The 24,242-nt window shown below is 36.1% G+C and overlaps 1 long non-coding RNA gene across 1 annotated transcript in view; it reads right to left on the bottom strand.

The window, feature by feature from the left end:
* Positions 1-497: 497 nt before the first annotated feature.
* Positions 498-24,242, bottom strand: part of LOC105713933 (uncharacterized) — a 116,843-nt gene continuing 93,098 nt past the window's right edge. The window contains exons 2-5 of the long non-coding RNA XR_001106677.2: positions 2,966-3,101; positions 2,074-2,122; positions 1,832-1,923; positions 498-514 (exon numbers count right to left, since the gene is read on the bottom strand). This is a non-coding gene — a long non-coding RNA (uncharacterized LOC105713933). The remainder of the gene's footprint in view (positions 515-1,831; positions 1,924-2,073; positions 2,123-2,965; positions 3,102-24,242) is intronic.

Genomic DNA, 24,242 nt, shown 5'->3' on the forward strand with positions numbered 1-24,242 from the left:
GACGGGGTTTCACCATGTTGACCAGGATGGTCTCGATCTCTTGACCTCGTGATCCACCTGCCTCGTCCTCCCAAAGTGCTGGAATTACAGGCGTGAGCCACCGCTCCCGGCCTTATTTACCTTTTTAATGTCTTTTTCCCATTGCCCCAAGACAGTATCATCTGCCTTTTGGACTGCTGATTCCCAGTGCTTAGAACAGTGCCTGCCACATACCACTTACTCAAACCATTTGCTGAGTGTATGTTAATGAATTAATAGCTTGAGTGAAGACTTCACGATTAGTATTGTATTACCTTGCATTTATTTAGCACTTCACAATTTACAAAATGCACTCAGTTATCTCATTCATCCTCCTGATAATCCTGTGAGATGGGCCAGGAGACATGAACTATGCCCCAAGATACCTGAGGTTCCGAGAGGTTAATGAACTGTGTTTGGTACTGGAGAGGTGATATTACACCCTAAGTTCTCTGATGATCCTGATCTTTCTCCTACTCCAGGAGAAAAGATGGACCTAGAAAGAAAAAAAAACAGTGGGGTCAGTTTTGTCCCATGTTGTAGGTAAATCAAATGGCAATATCCTCTATAATTTTCACTGAAAAACCGTACAACAAAGCTTGAACAGTTAATGAATATAAAAATATGGGGCACAGGGTGGAGATGGTTAATAACTACAAAAATAGTTAGATAGAATGAATAAAATCTAGTCTTTGATAGCACAATAGGGTGACTATAGCTAACAGTAATTTATCATACATCTTAGAGAAATGAAATAGTGGAATTGGAATTCTCCTAACACAAATAAATGATAGATGTTTGAGATGAATACCACAATCACCCTGATTTGATCATTACACTTTGTATGCCTGTATCAAAATATCACACATACCCCATAAATATGTACAACTATTATGTACCCATAATAATTAAAAATAAAATTTAAAAATAACTTGAATAAATATGCACCCAGACATGATAGATACAGAAAGAGAGACAGAGAGAGATGATAGATGTGCAGATTCATACTTCACTAATATCTTGGTCAAATTGACTTCACAGGTATACTTTATTTAATAAACAGCTAAACTTGTATTTGTTGAGTAAATTTTTTTTTTTTTTTTTTTTTTTTTTTTTTTTTTTTTTTTTGAGACGGAGTTTCGCTCTTGATACCCAGGCTGGAGCGCAATGGCGCGATCTCGGCTCACCGCAATCTCCGCCTCCTGGGTTCAGGCAATTCTCCTGCCTCAGCCTCCTGAGTAGCTGGGATTACAGGCACGCGCCACCGTGCCCAGCTAATTTTTTGTATTAGTAGAGACGGGGTTTCACCATGTTGACCAGGATGGTCTCGATCTCTTGACCTTGTGATCCACCCGCCTCGGCCTCCCAAAGTGCTGGGATTACAGGCGTGAGCCACCGCGCCCGGCCTCAGTTGAGTAAATTTTTAATGATTCTTGATTGTATGCTCATTGTTAAGGTTTAATTGAAAAATGTAACATGTTAGTCTAAGGCAGAATTTTAAAAGGCACCATAGTAGAATTACTATAGTTTTAGCAATAGCAATAGCATATTTAGTACAACATATAGTCATGTTGTACTTGCTAATCCCACAAAGGACACTGTTAGTGGGATATCAGGCATAACATTTTGTTAATTTCTGGTGTTACAAAATAAAATGTTTAAAAGATAAAAATCTAAATTCAAAGATTTTTAATGAAAATTACTTCTGTATAATAAATAATGATATGGACTCTTACAGAGGGAAGGAAACTGTAATTAAAACCTCTCATTTCACAAGTGAGGACGCAGATGCTGAAGAGATAAAATAGCTTACCAAAAGTCAACACTAGGTTGATGGTAAGAGGTGACTCCATCTTAGGTATTTTTGCTTCTGTTCCAGTGTTTTTTCACTTCATCAGATTGCGTCTTCAATACCCAAATCAAAGGAGTTTGAATTGAGTCATTATTCCAAAATAAAAAAGTTTGGCTCTTTAATGTAAATGTAACCACTCATTTTCTCTTAAAAAGTTATGGATCCATTCTTAATGATGAGCAAACTCTTTTACTTCTGCTTACCAAAACTGTGTTGGATGAAAGGGCATGATTCCCAATTTTTGATGGAAAACTATAAAGGAAAAGAAACACATCTCTGTCAATCAACACTTCCATTAAATTTCTATTCCATTCTTTCTTAAGAGAAAATGTAGCAACTTTGTGGATTCTCTTGAAGCAGAAAAAGCATTCCAGAATAATGAAGTATTTTAGATACCAAATCAATACTTGCCACATTTGAGTGATACAATAATTTAAAATTCCATTATAAATAAACAAGAAACATAAAGTATTCTCTAGATAGTAAAAAAATGGGTGGGACTTGATACTTCTGTCACCGTCCTCCTATATTGTGAGAATTTATAATGCAATAGCCAATACTATGTAAAGTCAGGGAATGTTATTTTTCAGCTCCATGTGAGATGCATAATGCCTTTTGATCTGATTTTAAAAAGACTATTTAGAGGCAAATGCTATAGCTCAAAATGTTACATAGTGTTTGGTGAGGGTAGGTAGGTTTATGTCCTAAGAACGGGAAGATCCTGTTGAGTCAGGCAGAAAGAGAGTGGAAGATTTTTGTTGTTGTTATAAATTAAGTTACTTCAGACTTCTGATTAAGCAGGTTATTGAAGACCAGTACATCCAACGGGAGATGATAACCTGGACATAAAAATGAAGAAACCCATAAAGCAAATCTGTGATCAGATCCTCAATGCAAGGGTCCCAGCTTTATTTCAACCTATCAGCCAAGGTGAATGTGAAGGACTATCAAGGAAGTCTTGGTCATGATTAGAGGAAGGCATACCCTCACTTATGCAAGGAAACAGCAGCTATCAGTGGCGTTATGTGACATGTGTTTCTATTTAATAAGCAGATTTATTTATAGTCTTATATATTTTCACTCTAAATAACTTACCAACACATTCACAAACTCCTTCATTTTTGTTAAGAAAATAAAAGATGCAATAAATGTTAAGATATTCACTCAAAGACAACATTTAAGCAGTCTTCAGCCACAGCCTTACAGAGCCAGTGTGGTCAGATATATTAATCTGTGGTTAGGGAGTCAGCATTAATTGAGTTTTTCCCATGTCTGTGGCTTGGGAAGTAGAAAGAAAGTCTGACAAGAAGTTTACAATTAAATTTTAGATTATAAATTAAGTGGCCATCTTTTGTGTGTCTTTGGGCAGATTAGGTAACTCTTTAGTTTTTGCTTCTTGCAAGAATTAAACAAGGAGGCAGATTTGCTCTGAGAATAGCTATAGCATCATGATCAAGAGCACAGGCTTTGGATTCAAATCAAACCACATTTGATTCTTGGTCAACATTTATGTATTATATAATATTGGGAAAATGATTTAACCTTTTTTTGATGCCTGGCATATACAAGTCCTCCATAATGGCTATTATTAATAAGAATGACAAATCAGTTTTATTAAACATAAATTAATCAGAGAGTTGCATATAAGTCCCAATAAATTTGTGAGGTTATTACTGTAATAAGAGTTAAATAAATGTTTGCTATGAATGACTCCTGAAAGAGGTCAGTTTTAGAGTTTTAGAGGAGAAAAATGTAAATTTGTCATTATTTATACAAATTATAAAATGCACATTCAACCACAGAACTGTGGAATATTGCAGAAACAGCAGCATGAACAAGTAAAACTATAGTACAGTGATATTTATGGCTGATTATTTGAAGCAGCAAATGCTTGGATAAAATTCAGTAACAAAAATAATTACTGAGTATTAACTATATTTCAAAGTATTGTTGTAAGTCGAAAAAATTAAGTAATAATTTATTTTTCACAAAACCTCCATGGAGCTTTATTATCATCCCTACTTAATCATAGTCATAACAAAGAATTATGTATATTTATATGTACTATCCTAAAATGCTGGTCAAGAAGAAATAAACAAGATTCAAAATTCTATTACACACACATACACTTGCACACATGCACAAAAATTCCAAATAATATATATATCATTTATATTCCAAATTATATATATATCATTTATATTCCAAATTATATATATATATATATATATATATATATATATATATATATATATATATATATGTCAAGATTGTTAGACTGGATTTTTTAAAAAAACATAATCTAACAGTATATTTTTGTACAAGAGACTCAGTTTAAATATAAGGACACAGAAAAATTGGAAGTAAAAAGGTAGAAAAAGATATAAAAATACTAGACAAAAGTAAGCTGAGATCTAGGTGGTTTTTGCAGTAAATTTTTTAAACAAGCAGTACTCAATAATAAAAATTATTACACAAAATTTTCTAAATATTAAAAATATAATAATACTTCAGAATTCTATAAGGCTGAAATTAGTTGTATAGCAAATCCCTAAAGGCATTTTGGAAAATAAAAATTAAAGGCCAACCTCACTAATAAATATATATACAAAAATTCTAAACTAATATGATCAAAAGGAATCTTGCAGTATTATAAAAGAACAAAAAGGCCAGTCACCATGGCTCACGCCTGTAGTCCCAGCACTTCGGGAGGCCAAGGCAGGCAGATCATAAGGTCAAGAGATCAAGACCATCCTGGCCAACATGATGAAATCTGATCTCTAATAAAAATACAAAAAAATTAGCTGGGCTTGGTGGTGCACATCTATAGTCCCAGCTACTCAGGAGGCTGAGGCAGGAGAATCGCTTGAACCTGGGAAGCAGAGATTGCAGTGAGCCAAGATTGCATCACTGCACTCCAGTCTGGCGACAGAGTGAGACTCTGTCTCAAAAAAAAAAAAAAAAAGTAAAAACAAAACAACAAATTGGGTTTATTTCAGGAATGCAAGGTTGATATAACATTCAAAGATCAATGTAATTCATCATATTAAAATAATAAATGAAGAAAATCATTAGTTTCTTATTGAAAAAAATTAAAAACCTATTCATGATGAAAACTCTTAGCAATATCTGAGAATATAAGAAAAACCTCTTGACCTGGAATTCATAACTATCTACAAAAAAGAAGAAAAACCCAATAGTAACATCATGATTAATGAGAAAACATTGAAGTCTTTCCTCCTGAGTTCAGGAAAAATATGTCATGCTACTGTCACCTTCTGGTCAACATTTCATGAAACGAAATCTATTGCTTTATATTATGCCCAAACCTAATGACTTAATAGCATTTTTATTATATATCACAATTTTTGTGGGTCAGAAATTTAGACAGGCCTTGGCTGGGTTATTATTCTATTCCACATGGCATCAACCAAAGCCACTCAATAGTATTCAGGTAGAAGATAGGCAGATTTAGAGGATCCAGGATGGCCTCACTCACATGCCTAGTACCCTGGCAAGGGTGGCTGAAATGTTGGGCTCAGCTGGGCCTGTTGACCAGCATGTCTTAAGCTGACTTCACCGTGGTTTGGGATTCCTTACAGGATGAAAGTCTCAGAGTAGTTTCATTTCATTTTATTTTATTTTAAATTATGTAACTGTTTATCATTAGTCAATTAGGTTACTATCATTTTGCACCATAGTCGATAACAATTTTGTGCATAATGTTTTGTCTGCATTTTCTATTTTTATCTTTTTATGTTTGAGTCATACAAAGGTGTAATTAGTAAGAAAAAGGATATGAATACTTTATTTTTTATGTGATAGTTCAGGGACTCAAGAGGGCAAGTAAAAGCTTCCAGTTCTAGTAATACCTATCCCCAAAACTGGCCCGACTTTTCCTTTGCCATGAATTATTGGCCAGTCAAGTGATAAAGGCCACTAAGATCAAGGGAAGAAAGGCAGAAAGAAGATAAATAGGTTCCTTTTTTTTTTTTTTTGAGATGGAGTCTCTTTCTGTCTTCCAGGCTGGAATGCAGTGGTACGATTTGGCTCACTGCAACCTCTGCCTCTCAGGTTCGAGCAATTCTTTGCTTCGGCCTCCCCAGTAGCTGGGATTACAGGCACCTGCCACCACACCTGGCTAATTTTTTGTATTTTTAGTAGAGACAAGTTTCACCATTTTGGCCAGGCTGGTCTTGAACTCCTGACCTTGTGATCCACCCACCTCGGCCTCACGAAGTGCTGGGATTACAGGAGTGAGCCATTGCACCTGGCCAATATTTAATTTTTAATTGGTGGTTATCTTTAATTGTCCTGTCCACAGAAAGGAAGAAATAAATCTGCTATTAACTGATTTGACATTGTCATTTGTATAAAGTCCAAAGGAACTACATACAACCTATTGGTTGACAAGAAATTTGGCAAGGTCACTAGTAGAAGGGCATTATACGAAAATCAATTGTACGCCTATAAATCAACCAATATATATAAAAGATAAAATACTAGAAATACCATCTACAAATAATAAAATATAAAATATATCAAGTACTTGGTAGCAAAACATACTAAGGATATTCCACACTAACTACTGTAAAATATTACTGTAGTAAATTAAAGAATACCTACATAAATGGAGGCATATGCCATGTTGATGAATTGAAAGCCTGAATAGTATGAAGATGTCAATTCTCCACTGATGGATCCATAGTTTCATGTAGTCCTAATCACCATCCCAGCAGTATGTGTGTGTGTGTGTGTGTGTTGTTTGTAATTTGAAAACACTCATTCTAAAATATATGCAACATATAAAGGGTTAAGAATAGCCCATGCGATTTTGAAGAAGAACATCAGTTTAGAACCTGAACTACCATATTTAATAATGACTAACAGATCAGTATGAGTGCAAGGATAGACAATAAACCAATGGAGAAAAAATTAGAATTCAGAAACAGACCAAACACATCATGACACCTGATGTTTGACAAAGCTGACACTGAGATGCATTGGAGAAAGGATAACAATTATTTTTTTCAATAAATGGCTCTAGGTCAATTGGATATCCATTTGAAAACAAATAAGTGTTGAACTTTTTATCTCACACGCACAAAATTCAATTCTAGCTGGATTGTAGATCTAAATGTGAAAGGTAAAAAATAAAGCTTTTAGGAGAAAACTTAGGAGCATATGTCATGACCTTAGAATAGGCAAAGATTTCATAAACACCAGCCACAAAAGAAAAAAGAGTAAGTTGGATTACATTAAAATTAAAAACTTCTGTTCATCTAAAGATACCATTATCGGAGGAAAAAAAGCAACCCACTGAGTGGGAGAAAGTATTTGCACCACTTATATCTGACAAAGGATTTTTATCCAGAATATAAAGTACTGCTGTGAAATGACAATCAAAAGCAAATAAGCCAACATGAAAATGGATAAAATTGAATGGTATGAAACAAAAGATAACCAAGTACCCACAGAAAAACAGAGAAATGCAAATATAAACTTCAAGAAGAAATCTCTACATGTTTACTAGAATGGGTATATTTGAAATACAAGCAACAAAAAGTGTAGTACAGATGCAGGACAACTGAAAATAACTTACACCGATGGCACTGTAAATCGATACAACCATGCTCATCGACTATCTGGCAGTATCAACTAAGCTGAAGATATACAGGCATATCTGATTTTATTGTGCTTTGTTTTATTACAGTTCTCAGTTATTGCATTTTCTTTCTTTTTTTTTTTTTAAGATGGGGTTTCACCATGATGGCCAGGCTGGTCTTGAACTCCTGACCTCAGATGATCCACCCACCTCAGCCTCCCAAAGTGCTAGGATTACAGGCGTGAGCCACTGCGCCCAGCCCAGTTATTGCATTTTTTACAATTTGAAAGCTGGTGGCAATCCTGTATTGAGTAAATACATGGTGCCATTTTTTTCAACAACGTGCTCACTTCGTGTCTGTGGGTCACATCTTGGTAATTCTCACAACATTTCAAAGCTTTTCATTATTGTTATGTTTGTTATGGTGATCTGTGATCAGTGATCTTTGATGTTGGTATTGTAATAATTTTGGGGTACCAGATATTAGTTTACATTCTCTTATGGGCATGTGAACTTAACTGATAAATATTTTGTGTGTTCTGACTGCCTCACTGATCAGTCATTCCTCCATCTTTCTCCCTCTCCTTAGGCCTCCCTATTTCCTGAGACACAACAATAATAAAATTAAGCCAGTTAATAATCCTGCAATGGCCTCTAAGTGTCCAAGTGAAAGAAAGAGTTGTATGTCTCTCACTTTAAATCAAAAGCTAGAAATTATTAAGGTTAGTGAGGAAGGCATATCTAAAGTCAAAATAAACTGAATGCTAGGCCTCTTGTGCCAATTAGCCAAATTGTGAATGCAAAGGAAAGGTTATTTTTTTCTTTCTTTAAAAATTTGTTCTAAAAATTGATATATCATAGTTGTACATATTTTTATAGCATGTGTGATATTTTGATACACGCGTGTAATGTGTAAAAAGTTCTTGAAGAAGGGCCGGGCACGGTGGCTCACGCCTGTAATCCAAGCACTTTGGAGGCCAAGGCGGGTGGACCACCTGAGGTCGGAAGTTCAAGACCACCCTGACCAACAGGGTGAAACCCTGTCTTTAAAAAAAAAAAAAAAAAAGTTCTTGAAGGAAATTAAAAGTGCCACTCCTGTGAAAACACAAATGATAGAAAGCAAAATAGCCTTATTTTGATATGCGGAAAGTTTGCGTGATTTGGATAAAAGACCAAACCAGCCACAGCATCTTTTAAGCTAAAGGCTAACCCAGAGCAATATTCTAACTCTCTTCAATTCTGTGAAGGCTCAGAGAGGTGAGAAAGTTGCAGAAAATAAGTTTGAAACTAGCATGGGTTGGTTCATGAGGTTTAAGGAAAGAAGCCATCTCCATAACAAAAAAAGTGCAAGGTGAAGCAGCAATAGCTGATGTGGAAGCTGCAGCAAGTTATCCAGAAGATAAAGCTAAGATATTTGAATAAGGTGGACTAAATAACAGATTTTTAACGTATATGAAACAGCCCTCTTGGAATAAGATGCCATCTGGAATTTCACAGCTGGGGAAAAGTCAGTGTGTGGTTTTAAAGCTTCAAAGGACAGGCTGACTCTAGGGGCTAATGTGGCTGAAGACTTTAAATTGAAGCCAATGCTAATTTACCATTCTGAAACTCCTGGGGCCCTTAAGAATTATGCTAAATCTACTCTGTCTGTACTCTATAAATGGAACAACAAAGCCTGGATGACAGCACGTTTGTAGCATGGTTTTCATAATATTTTAAGCCCACTGTTTAGACCTACTGCTCAGAAAAGATTCCTTTCAAAATATTACTGCTTATCAACAATGCTCCTTCTCACCCAAGGGCTCTGATGAAGATGTACAAGGAGATTCATATTGCTTTCATGCCTATGAATACAGCATATGTTCTGCAACTCATGAGCCAAAGAGCATAATTTTGGCTTATTATGTAAAAAATCCATTTTGTAAGCTGCCATAAGATAGTGATTCCATTGATGGATCTGGGGAAAGTAAATTGAAAACCTGAAAAGGAGTTTCAATTCTAGATGCCATTAAGAACATTCATTATGAGTCATGGAAGGAGGTGAGTATAAACATTCACAGGAGTTTGGAAGAAGTTGATTCCATCATGGATGAATTTAAGGGTTTTAAGACTTCGGTGGAGGAAGTCCCTGCAGATGTGTTGGAAATAGTAAGAGAACTAGAATGAAAACTAGAGCCTGAAGATGTGACTGAATTGCTTCAATTTCATGATAAAAATTGAAAGAATGAGGAGTTGCTTCTTATAAATGAGCAAAGAAAGAGGTTTCTTGAGTTGGAATCTACTCCTGTAAGATGCTGTGAATGTTGTTGAAATGACAACAAAGTATTTAGACAAACTTGGTTGATTAAGTATTGGCAGGCTTGGAGAGGATTGACTCCAATTTTGAAAGAAGTCCTACTGTAAGTCAAATGCTGTTAAACACCATTACATGCTACAGATAAATAATTCATGAAAAGGAAGAGTCCATCGATGTGGAAAACTTTACTGTTGTCTTATTTTAAGAAATTGCCCCAGCCACCACAACCTTCAGCAACTACCACTTGATCTGTCAGCAGCCATCACATTTAGGCGAGACCCTTCATCAGTGAAAAGCTTATGACTTGCTGAAGGCTCAGATGATCATTAACATTTTTTAATAATAAAGTATTTTTAAATTAAGGTATGTATGTTGTTTTTTTAGACAGAATGCTATGACATACTTAATAGACAACAGTATAGTGTAAACAACATGTACTGAGAAACCAAAAAATTTGTGTGACTCTCTTTATTATGACCTCGCTTTATTGTGGTGGTCTGGAACCAAACCCTCAGTATCTCCAAGGTATGCCTGTATATTCCTATAAAAGCATAACTAATATTTTGTCTTGCTAATGTAATGAATAAGCATATGTATCACATGACTCAGAGAAAACAAAATATTCTCCACTCAGAGATAGAGCAAGAATGATAGGCACATCTTGTAGTTCTGGGCATCTAAATAAATAAAATCTTGAACATTTCCTAGAAGCTTTACCTGCCCTGTAAAAGTATCTTTATTACTGATTTTGTGATTCTGATATCTGAAGCTAGACCATGATCTTTGCAGATATAATAATCATATAAAAATGTTGCTCTTTTCCCATCATGAATTGATGAATCAACTAATGTAAACTTGGAAATTGTGCTGATTTTTTCAAATAGCTTGCTGATTTAAAAATTTTTTTGTTTGTTTGTTTGTTTTTGAGTCTTCTGAAATCTGAGTCCTTTGCACCACTTTGCAATAAGCTTTTATTCTTCAAGTCTGTAGGTCTTCTTTTGACAATCTTAAAACACAGTAATTAGCTCCTAATTCTACACCCAACACATTACATGCGTAAGTTTAACAGACATGTATAAGACTGTTCACAGCAAACCATGAATAAATGCATGTAGTATAGAATGAATAGACTAGACTAAATAAATTAATTGTAGTTTATTGTTCAATGAAATAGTATCCATCATAAGAATGAGCATGACACGTTATTGTGAACAACAGCTCAGCAAACGTATGGTTGACCGAGGGTGTGTCAGTACTGCTTGTGTGGAGAACAGAAGCCATGTATGTGAAAGAAAAAGTTTATTTCTGAACAAGTTCCTTAGAATCCTTAGTGACTGTAAAAATCCAGAAAGACTTCGGTCAGGGATGATGTGAAAGGCTGGGTGTGAGGGTTAGTAGTGGTGTGAAATGGTTGGCAGAAAGAGAATTAAATTTTAATAAGAATAAAAAGAGACTTAAGCTTGTAGAGAGAAGAAATCAAAGGAAAATCAGCATGTCCAGACATGGTTTTAGCCTTGCCAAGTGCTGATGAGCAATAAATCTTCAGCTACATTCTAGTGTCTTCTAATCTGGCCCATGATTAAACTGATTAGCTTAATACATCTTCTAAACATTTCATGGATGTAATGTCCTTCAATGATGGGTATGAATATAACTGAAGCAGGTTATACAACTGCAGATTTGTCTAGCTAGAGTTTCTTAACCATAATATGCAAATGAATGAATCATCAAATGCCATTCAATATTTAATGATCCAACTGCTATATATGCAGGCACTAGAAATACAGAATAAAACTTAAGATTTGGTTCCTTTATTCAAAAGAGCTAAAAACATGCAACAAGAGATAAAGTTGCCACATATAAAACCAGTGAGTTGGTGTAAAAATGACATTTCAGTGTCTACCTTGCATTAAGGGCTAACACTCAAGCATCCAGCAGAGGATCTCAGCTGAGATAAGAGACCATGAGGTGCTGCACCGGGAACATCTGTGATAATTTTGTGACAACATCACTGGAACTGCATACATCTTTATGCTACAGTAATATTTAGACCACTTGTGGTATTAAATGTAAGGTTTTACATAGGTGTGAGACTAATCATTGTTTTCTAACATACCTAAGTGGGATACCAGCTTGATGACCTTGAGCAAGAAAGCCTGTGGATGATTCTAGATTTTGGAATCTATCTTGACCCAGTCACTCTGGTAGCTTTTATATGAAATGCAGGGTCACTACTACAATTCCCGGCAACTTTGCTATGGGGAATCTTTCACTGATTATAACACAGAAAGAAGTTGCATCCACTCTCTCACTTTTAAAGGGATTACTGAGCTAGCACAAGCCATGAAAATTAAGATGGTACCAGAAGTATTGAATTTTCAGCTCAAAACCAACACAGCAATGATCAGAGGTGAAGTCCAGCTTTGAGATGGACACCTGGGTTTTTATTCCTTTGGCAGGTAGCAAAGATTATGAGGATGGATTCACAAGCATTTGTAAGGGCTGCTGGAGGGTTCCACAAATATTTGGGATAATTCACCATGAGAAACATCTGGGTTCCCTTTCAGTGCAGTGCTTGGAGCATCAAAATTGGAAGCATTCATGTAAGTGTCACTTCATACATTCACTCAACAGATAATTTATTGAGAATCTGTTCCCATACCTGGCAAGATTCTAATCTCTGGGGATATAACAGTGGTAATAATATAGATAAGGAGCCTATTTTCAGAGAGATTATATTTTAGTGAAGAGAGAGAGACTATATAAACAAATGCAAAAGTTACAGAAAATATTAATACTTCTGAAGAAAAATTAAATGGTAATGACATGAGGAGTGCCATGGGTTAAGGTGAGTTCTTTAGTCAGGGTTGCTGGCCTGGCCACTCTGTGGATCTAAATTGTGAGAAGCAGACAGAGAAGCAGACAGCAGTATGAAGATTAGGGAAGAAAGAACAACACAGCTTCAAGAAGCCTCGGACGTGTTGGTTATAGTAGCATTTTCTTGGGAGAATTTACTTGACTCCTTGAGTTTACAGACAACTGTCACAAAGGTTCTTGGGGAAGTCCTGTAGTCACTGATGTATGCCAATGGATACACTGGAATGGCAGGAGAAACACAGTTAGTGAAATTATGCAGAGTCAGCATTGCTCTTGCACGGATGGCAAATTTGAAGACAGCCTATCCAAAGACCTCCACAGGTCTTCCAAGCCTTACTTCTACAGACACATGCAGAGCTAAATTAATCACTGAATCTCTGCAGCTCCAACAGTATATTAATATGCCTTTACATATATTAATATGCCATTAATATACTTCCAATATGTCCTCACATTGAATGTTACTACAGAGGCTTCATGTTTTAGTGAAAAGACTTGAAATTCTGAAGTTTGAAGATCTGAGTTCAGGTCTGGGTTCTATCTGACAAAATTTAGTAAGCTTAGACAAGTTACATAATCTTTCTGGTCTCAGGTACTTCATCTGTAAATCAAAATGATGATACTAACATCATGGAGTTATTTCAGTGATGACATGAGATCAATATCTATAAAAATTGTTGTTCATTGCAAAACATAATGCCTATATTTGCCATCAGAATGTGTTCATCCTGAACCAAATCCAACTGCAAGATGAATTGACTATCTTCTTAAATATCTGCTACACAACAGATATATCCTTTTTCTCTCTCTTTCCTGAGGAATTGCCAACTAAGAAGAGCTGACTGGTATTTTCAGATGAAGCACCTGACTCTAGCCTCTCTCCAAAAGGACAAATGAACTCTCAGTTTCTTCCTGTGTTTATCCAGTGCATCACGAGCAAGTTCAGGGCATGAATCCATTCAGCCTAAAGCAATTTACATTAGAAATATTTGAGCCACGCCTCTGTTCACTCACCTTAGCTTCCGACAGAGCCCGTGGCCATTCTTGACTCATCCTTCACTGTCTTCAAGCGAGAGAGAGGAGAACTACAGTGGAATGTTCCTTGTGACAGTGGCCAAGGACCACAGCAATTCAGATCTACTCACTGATAAATAGTAAAAGTGGGTGATACTTTTCTGATTTACTATCTTCCTCTAAGGTTTCTTTTTTCTTTTTTTAAAAATTATTTGATTTATACCTTTCCAAAAAAATATATCACAGGGCTACTCACCTCTGAAATCAAGGTGTACCTAGAAAGTGCAGTCTTATAATGAATGTTTCCCTTTTTAGTATGAAGCAATTGAAATGCACAAAGAGGAACATCCACAGAAGGCTTAAACCAAGTTTGAGAGGAAGTTGTGATTTCTAGGCCACATGAGCCCTTCTTTCCTTTCTCCTCCCCTTCCCACTAGCTGGAATTAAAGTGTGAAAATGGAAACTCTGGCCATTGGGTTAGCCCATGAGATGGAAGCCATGAGCTGCAAATCAAATAGGTAGACAGAACCTGTGTCCTCCATGTAGTGGAACAGCCTTGGACTATTTATGCTCAGACGATTTACAGACAATTGAATTAGAGAGCAATAAACGTTTCTCTTGTTTGGGCCTTTGCTATAGCAATGAAACTCTTATCCTAAAATAGTACTCTATGTATGAAGTTTATAATGGAACAAACAAATTTTATCCAAAGCTTTGCCACAAATTGGCTATATGATCTTACAAAGATCAGTTTGCCTCTCTGAACCTTAGTTGCTTTAGCTGGAAAATAGAAAGGATAATAATATGCACATGATGTGTTGCAAATATCAAATGAAAGGGGACATGTGAACAGCATTTTTGAACTCTAAGGCACTTGACAAATATAAGGGCTGAAAGATTAAAATGTCATTTCTGATTTCTCTTCAAACATGCTTGGCTTTTTAAGATTTTATTGTCTAAAAGGCTCTGCCAATTTTCTCATTGACTTTCATTTATTTGGTAAGGTCAGCAATATAATTTGTAGAACATATATAAACTTTTTTTCTTCTAGGACTTAATAAGTCTGTGTTTATTTTGGATGGGAAAATGGGATTCATTTATTTTTATTCTCTGAATTAGGCTTTATAAAAATGTTTGCCAACCACAGGCTTAAAAAATGTCTATTCCTCTGTTAGTGACTCTGTACAAGTGAACATGGTTACCCAATTGCAGATTCAAAATGAACAGCTTAAAAAGGGAATTTGAAAGGCTGTATGTTGGGGTGGGTTAGAGGGCAAGTTACTGAAATTAGGACTCGCTGTCCAGAGTATGAAAGTGGCAAATAACCAACCTTTCCCACACAAAGAAGGTCTGGAGACATACTATGTGGACCAGGGAGCAGGCAGACAACAGATTCTGATGTTCTCAGTGATGCGTTTTCTCTTCCAGCTTCTCTGGATTAAGCCACAGTGTAAATTCTGTATTCAGAAAGTAATAATAGCAGAGTATGAAGAGTTCATTGGTGAAAGGAAGAGACTGGCTGCTAGACATTCCCTCCTAGGGTCACATTGGCCACTTGGGCCAAGGAACAACTCCTTAAACCCTTCTCTTGGCTTTTTGATTCTTCTTATCCTTCAGTTTCATTCCTTAGCATTGTAGCCTCTATGGGACCAGAGATGTGACAAAATAAAATGAGCATTTGGGAACCAAAGTGGATAATAAGGAACTTTTACATTTTGACATGAACAGTACTTAGGTAAAAGCATTATCTATGTTTAATATAATGGGAGAGTAAATGAATATATGGTTTATTTGGTTATTCCTTTGTTCATACATGTAAGACTTACATTTGCATTTTTTTCTTTTCTTAACAAAAGTTCTTCATTGACAAAATTTTACTATGTTTTGTGCAAATTGAAAGGCAATTCTTAATAACCAATTAAATTTCAAGTTTACAAGTCAGCGATCACACAGAGCTTTCTTCTGTTCCTTTTGTGTTTGACATATATTGGGCATCTTTTGGGAACTGTTACACATGCAAAGAATAATTCTTCTGGATGAATAATGAACTAGTACCTGCAAAACCACCCAGTACACTGTAATTACAAAATGGAAGCTCATAATTTGTGCATGAGCCACTTCTTTTATGAGTTACTTGGCTTTCTTCACAAATTTTCTTACTGTAGAGGCTGTGTCTCCTGGATCTACTTTTAATAATAGTGATAATCATAATAACTGTAATAATACAGCATTACTTTCTAATTAAAAAGAAAATTTTTTCTCAAAAGCTCAAAGCACTTCACAGACATTATCTCATTCATTCTCATAGCCTGTCTGGGCTGCTTGTTGGTCACTAGCAACATCACAGTAACAAGAAGGCCATGTTCTGCCTTTTTTTTTTTTTTAGTTTTATTTTTTTGAGACTGTCTCTCTCTGTTGCCCTGGCTGGAGTGCAGTGGTGCCATCTCGGCTCACTGCAACTTCCGTCTCCTGGGTTCAAGCGATTCTCCTGCCTCAGCCTCCTGAGTAGCTGGGGCTACAGGTGTGCACTACCATGCCTGGCTAAGTTTTTGTATTTTTAGTGGAGACAAGGTTTCGCCACGTTAGCCAGGATAGTCTCGATCTCCTGTCCTCTTGATTAACCCGCCTCGGCCTCCCAAAGTGCTGGGATCACAGGCGTGAGCGACCACACCCAACCCAGTGGTTTGCATTCTATGTCAATAGAGAACCCTCAAGTGGAAAAGTTCATCCTAATTGCTAATCACTTGCTATTGCTACTATTTCACATATGGAGCCTAATATATTGATCACCCTCCTGGGGTGAGCAAAATGTGACTCACAGACCAAATCTGACTAAGAATGGATTTTATGATTTTAAATAGTTACACATAAAGGGGTTTTATGTCACTACATGATATTCTAGATTTTGCCTCTTGGTACTCAAAGTCTATAGTGTTTACCATGTAATGATTGACTTTAAAAGTTTGCTAACTTCTACTCTAGAGGATAGGACTGAGATACAGAAGCCTGTACTGTTGGAGGTGAGCAAATGGGTCATTCATGAGGGATCCCAGAGGCAGTTGAGAAAGACCATGAAGCTGATTTATAAAGCAGTTGTTAATCTGGCAGAAAAGGGTACATTATGGACATGATTTGCTTATGCTCTATATGTCCATTTAATTTCAGTGAAAATTTTTTCCTGGGTCTTAATTACACTTTTTTCCAGAAAGCTTATTCTGCATATCTCTAATATGGCTGTGCTGAGTGATATTTCTTTGTTTCTATTTGAAGGTCTTAAGAGGTCTTTAAACCACTTTACTGCCACACAATTGCTGAGATAGTCACACTTAGTGTATTTTTAACTGTACATATTGCTTGTGTCTGGGCTGCTTTTGCTAGAAAAAAGGATTAAAAGCATAGCCATTATGCATCCTGAAGAGGTTTACTAGTCTTTACCATTGGTAAATAAGCAATGGGTGTGGAAGTGTTCACTTACTAATGTTCACATGGTGCTTTGCTTTTTATACTCTCTGTTTTGGATTAAGCCATTGCCTAAACTCCAAAGCATTTACTATTCAGAAGCTGCTTAGAGACAGAGGTTGATAAGGATCCCCAAAAAGAGGACCAGCTGGTTGATGGACCTGGTCTTTCATGGTCAAAAGGACTACTGGGCCATTTTTTCTTTCTTAGCCTGGCACTGACTTTTCTGGTCTCTTAGGTCCCCATGTACCTCTAAGGTTGGTACAACAACAAAGTCAGTCTTACTTACGAGCCTGGATAGTGAATACACGGAATACCTTGTTTTGTCCCCTCTTGTGTTATAGAGTAGAAAGGATGCGGTAATATGCAGCTGCTAAAGGAGTAGTCAACAGACTGAACCAATTTTATGTGACTTTGAGAATCATGTTGGTTGTTAAAAGGGATAAAGCTCCAGTTTTGTCACCCTGTAAACTCAGATAACATATTTGATGGCAACAGATAACAGAAGACAGGCAAGTTGTAAAAATAATTACTGGAAATAAGTGATAAAGTTATATTTGAAATTTTAAATAGTAAGCTTTAATATGACACCAAAAGCATAGGAAATAAATGAAAAAAATGGATATATTGGACTTAAGATTAAGAACTTTTGAATATCAAAGGACACTATCAGCAAAAAGACCACCTAAAGAATGGGAGAATGTATTTGTAAATCACTTATTGGGATTAATATCTGATGTATAAAGAACTTCTATAAGTCAACAGCAACAAAAATAGCAAACCAATTCAAAAGTGAGCGAATAACTTCAATAGAAATTTTCCAAAGAATGTATACAAATGGCTAATAGGCACATGAAAATATATTCAATATCATTAGTCACTAGAAAAATGTAAATCAATATCATGATGAAATACCACCCCATGTCTACTGTGATGATTATAATAATAATTTTAGAAAAAAAAACAACAGAAAATAACAAGTACCGGTGAGAATGTGCAGAAATTGGAACCTTCATGCATTGCTGGTGAGAATGTAAAATGGCGCAGCTACTGTGATGAACAATTAGATGGTTTCTCTAGACATCAGATATAGAGAACTACTATATGACTCAGCAATTCCACTCCTAGGCATATATGCAAAAGAGTTGAAAGAAGGGACACCAACATATATCTGTATACCAATGCTTGTAGTAGCATTATTTACAATATCCAGAAGGTAGCAACAACCCAGGTATTCATCAACAGATGAATGAATAAGCAAAATGTGGGATATATATTCACTAGATGATATGGTTTGGCTTTGTGCCCCCAGCTAAATCTTGCCTTGAATTGGGATAATCTCCATGTGTTGTGGGAGAGACCCAGTGTAGGTAATTGAATCATAGGGGTGGGTCTTTCCCGTGCTGTTCTTGTGATAGTAAGTCTCAAGACATCTGATGGTTTGTAAACAGGAGTTCACCTGCACAAGCTCTCTTGCCTGCTGCTATGTACGACGTGCCTTTGCTTCTCCTTTGCTTTCTGGCATGATTTTGAGGCCTCTACTGCCATGCAGAACTGTAAGTCCGTTAAACCTTTTTCCTTTATAAATTACCCAGTATGTCTTTATTAGCAGTATGAAAACAGACTAATATACTAGGTTAAGTTTAAATAGTAATGACATTTTGATACATGCTACAGCATGGATGGACCTTGAAGATAATAGGCTTAAGGAAATAAGCCAGATGTAGAAGAACAAATATTGAATGATTCCACTTATATGGCATATCTAGATTAGGCAAATTCATTGAGACAGAAAGTAAAATAGATTACCAGGGACTGGAGGTAAGTGAAAATGGGAAGTTACCAGTTAATAGGGACAGAGTTTATGTTGGAAATGATGAAAAAGTTTTGAGTAAAAGTAGTGGTGATGGTTACATAACATGGTGAATGTATTTGATGCCACTGAGTTGTACACATGGTTACAAATGGTTAAAATGCTAGATATTTATCTTATTTATATTTTGACACATTAAATAAATTATAAAGTAATCTTTGATACTCACTTTAGCACTTATCTTCTGTCAAAGAGATGATTTTTTAATTCATATTTTGGGCTGTATTCTTATCACTAAGAAAGTGGTTTTCTAACTTGAAACTGACAGTGAAGCTGCCTGAAACAGCAGCTGTGATGCTGCACTCTTCTCCGGGAAATGGAACCTTGCCTGTGATTATAATTTCAGCACATGTGAACTGAGCTTGTAATACGTGTATTATAGAGCGGAGCTACAATTCATCTTAATGATGGTATGTGAAAGAACATCTCGGTAGGGCACCTTAATGAAATGACAATTGGTTGAAGACTTAGAAGATTAAAAATACCCAAGACTTTCAGAAGCCATATCTATTCTCATTTGGATCCTTTAAAAGATTGTGTAAAATAATGCTCTCTGCCAAACAACAAGAAAGCTTGTAGAAAATAGAGTAAAAATCCTTTTTATAGAGTTTTAAGGATGTAGCCATTAAAAATGTCTAATCGGAAAAAGCTAAATATATGAACCAAATTCTCAAGTTAGAACATATCATAGAGACACCTTTCTGAAAGAAACTTCCTTAAGAATGGGTTGAAATATTGCTCAAAATGCTTAGATTCTCTTAATGTAAAATACTTAAACATTGTACATACATTCTTTCCTTTAACACCAAGAACAGTCTTAAGAGGCAAGTGGTAGTAAATCTACTACACTGATGAGAAAACTCAGATATATGAAGTAAATTGATTAGAGCTCATAGTAGTTAAGGCTTCACTATGATTAAGCCATAACTAATATCATCTAATAGATAATCATCATGTTGATAAATACTACAAAGAGAAAAATTGTGTCAGGTAAAACCTCCTTTCCTAGGTCCAACATATCAAGCAAAAGACAGGAATACTGTAATCTTTCCCTGGCTCAATTATACTGGATACCTTGAGACAACTTCCTTGCCTCAGTTTTCCACCCAAAATTACTATTGAGTTCCTGCTTATTACAAGTGCTGTACTAACCATTTTTATATGAGTTATCTCTTCTAATTGTTCAACCAATTTTTGTTTTTCTTGTGCATTGTTAGCAGACATGAAAAGTGTAATACTAGCCTGTGTGAATGATGATATACCAGTGTTGACTGATAACATTACAACCATGATGATATATAATTAACCAATAATATTCCTTGAATTTTTAAAATATTAAATGTAATCACCAATCTTTAAAAAGTGTAAACTTATTATTTAAAAACTGGCAAATTATTATTATTTTTTTTATTGCATTTTAGGTTTTGGGGTACATGTGAAAAACATGCAAGATTGTTGCATAGGTGCACACATGGCAGTGTGATTTGCTGCCTTCCTCCCCTTCACCTAAATGTGGCATTTCTCCCCATGCTATCTCTCCCCAACTCCCCACCCACTGCTGTCCCCCCCACTCCCCCCCAACAGACCCCAGTGTATAGTGCTCCCCCACTGTGTCCATGTGTTCCCATTGTTCAACACCCGTCTATGAGTGAGAACATGCGGTGTTTGATTTTGTGTTCTTGTGTCAGTTTGCTGAGAATGATGGTTTCCAGGTTAATCCATGTCCCTACAAAGGACGTGAACTCATTGTTTTTGATGGCTGCATAATAGTCCATGGTGTATATATGCCACATTTTCCCTGTCCAGTCTATCATCGATGGGCATTTGGGTTGGTTCCAGGTCTTTGCTGTTGTAAACTGTGCTGCATTGAACATTCGTGTGCATGTGTCCTTATAGTAGAACGATTTATAATCCTTTGGATATATACCCAGTAATGGGATTGCTGGGTCAAATGGAATTTCTATTTCTAGGTCCTTGAGGAATCGCCACACTGTCTTCCACAATGGTTGAACTAATTTACACTCCCACCAACAGTGTAAAAGTGTTCCTATTTCTCCACATCCTCTCCAGCATCTGTTGTCTCCAGATTTTTTAATGATCACCGTTCTAACTGGCGTTAGATGGTATCTCAATGTGGTTTTGATTTGCATTTCTCTAATGACCAGTGATGATGAGCATTTTTTCATATGTTTGTTGGTCTCATGTATGTCTTCTTTTGTAAAGTATCTGTTCATATCCTTTGCCCACTTTTGAATGGGCTTGTTTGTTTTTTTCTTGTAAATCTGTTTTAGTTTGTTGTAAATTCTGGATATAAGCCCTTTGTCAGATGGGTAAGCTGCAAAAATTTTTTCCCATTCTGTTGGTGGCCGATTCACTCTAATGACTGTTTCTTTTGCTGTGCAGAAGCTGTAGAGTTTGATTAGGTCCCATTTATGTATTTTGGCTTTTGTTGCCAATGCTTTTGGTGTTTTGGTCATGAAGTCCTTGCCTACGCCTATGTCCTGAATGGTTTTGCCTAGGTTTTCTTCTAGTGTTTTTATGGTGTTACGTCTTATGTTTAAGTCTTTAATCTATCTGGAGTTAATTTTAGTGTAAGGTGTCAGGAAGGGGTCCAGTTTCTGCTTTCTGCATATGGCTAGCCAGAAAAACTGGCAAATTATTTTTAAATTATTAAGCAATAGATAATGAGACTCACTTTATCTCATACTGTATTTGCCAGTAACTTTGATTAATGTTTGTATATCTTTTTTTTTCAACTTTTATTTCAGATTCAGGGGGTACTTGTGCAGGTTTGTTAAACAGATTTATTGTGTGGTGCTGAGGTTTGGGATACCAACGATCCCTCATTCACATTTGTTTCTGTTTGTGCATCAGAATACTTATGCACTGTTGGTGCATATCCACAGCTTTGCCAACATCTGTTGTTCTTGGACTTTTTAATAATAGCTATTCTGATTGGTGTTCAATGGTATCTAATTGTGGTTTTGATTTGCATTTCTCTGATGATTAGTGATATTGAGCATTTTTCTACGTTTGCTGGCTGCTTGTATGTCTTCTTTTGGGAAGTACTTCTCTGTTCATGTATTTTGCCCATTTTTTAATAGATTATTTGTTTTTCTGCTAGTTTAATTGTTTAAGTTCCTTATAGATTCTAGATATTAGACCTTTTTTGGATGTGTAATTTGCAAGTTATTTGTATATCTTTTCAAAAGTAGAATATTCTCAAAATTTTCTAACATTCATATGACCAGGTGAATTAGAGCTGAAGAACTCCTATCAAGTCTATTCTTAAAGGGTCAAAAATGTAGCAAAAATATATGATTAAGTCTACTTTAAGTTCATCTTGTGCTTTTTGTAGAGCCATGATTTAGTATATAATAAGGGGCCTAGAAACAAATATTAGCGTACAATCATAATCTTGTGGATAGCCTGGGATTTTATCTAGAGGATATGAGTTAATGGTCCAGTTTTAAAGTATAATCTTGTGCTACTGTGTACTGACAAGCCTTCAGGTTTTGCTGTACACTGTGTATCTAGCATACATAGAAAAGAGATTGTATGATTCTTGCATTGTTCTCTATATGAAGGCAGAATTATTTGCCTTAAACTATTTTTGTTATAATCCTTTGCCTCTTTCTATTCTTCCTGGCACTGACTTCATGACCCAGCTCAGCTTGTGCCCTCACTTTGGCTCTCATGCTTTCTCTACAACACTGCTTCTGCTTCAATCTTCTGCTGCTTTCTCTACCATAGTTTAGGGTTTCCCCTGCAAAGTCAAGACTGAGTCTCTGCATTAAGATCCTGCTTGGCCCTGTTTAGTCCCTGGAACACTCTGATTTGGTACTTTTATCAGCATAGTGCTACCTGTGGGTTTGTGCTGTCCTCAGAGCAGAATCTAGAGGTGCTAAATATAATTGGTGTGATATCATTATACCATCGTTATCCTAAACTCAACACCATAAACTAACAACTTATTTAAAATCAGATACTAACTCTTGGTCTTCAAAAAAGAACTAATTATTTATACCATATTAGGTTATTTTGTTAACAAATACACACAAACACAAATTTATGAGTTGTCAGATGAAATGAAAAAATGAATTTCGATGGCCATTATATCATCTGGGAGACAATTTGAAAACTAATGAATTACTATGTTCAAAAGACTGAGCATAGTGTCTGTGCTCAATTTCCTACCTGACTGAGAAATCCTCTCTTCTTGCCTTCATCTATGTTACAAAGATTATCTCCGTATAATGCTTAGTAACAATGGTTAGGTGTGATGGATAGCTATACAATTTTGGGACTAAAAGAGTCATCATACTTAGAACTGAGGAGTAGGCTAGAGATGAGGAGACAATGGTTTAAAGTAAATATGCAGCTGCTCAATATGATCTTGAAGAAATGTTGATGAGACCTCAACCCCTAGGGAGAAAGAGAAAAACAAATTAACTTAGACCAGTGCTTCTCAATCAGGGGTGATAGTGCCCCCCAGGAGACATTTGGCAAAATCTGGAGATATTTTTGGTTGTCACAACTGGGAGCGTGAGGCATATGCTACTGGCATCTAGTGGGTAAAGACCAGAAATGCTGATAAACATCCTGCAATTCACAGGATAACCTCACAATTATTCATCCCAAAGTCCAGTAATAGTGCCCAAATTGAGAAATTCCAATCTAGAGAAGAACATTCTGAAGCCATCTGGCTGATATGTCAATGATGCAGTTCAAACAAAGAGCTTCACGTGAACACACCTTACAGAGTATAAGTAGACCCTGGGCCATGTATTGTGTCTGCTGTTTTCCTCTTCTCTGATATATTAAATCTACTTAGTAGGTATAGTGTTTTTTGTGATGTCTCTATTCACCATTGGGTCAAAATCTTATGAATGTTTCTAAAACAACATCAGTCCCAATAAAAAGTGGATTATCATCTCATGAGCATTCTCTCCTAGATGTCCATATATTTTCATAGGGGATAAAACATTGAGAGTCACAGAGAATGAAACTCTAATTATGGAATCTAAGTCTGAGCAGACTCAGTGTGGAAGGACTGGGTTTGAGGGGATAGCTTAGAGTGGGTAGAGCTGGTGCCTTGCTCTATGAGTGACCCTTTTCTCCAATGAAGTATGAAGTTATCCCTAGCTAACTTTAAAGGTCATATTGGGTATGATATTTCCAAATAGCAACCAATGAAAGGGGCACCTATTAAAGACCACAGTCATCTGCAAACTATAAACAGCTTCAG

The sequence above is a fragment of the Aotus nancymaae genome, unplaced genomic scaffold, assembly GCF_030222135.1.
Source record: "Aotus nancymaae isolate 86718 unplaced genomic scaffold, 86718_ANA_hifiasm-v0.15.2.pri h1tg000025l, whole genome shotgun sequence".
NCBI classification, from domain to species: Eukaryota; Metazoa; Chordata; class Mammalia; order Primates; family Aotidae; genus Aotus; species Aotus nancymaae.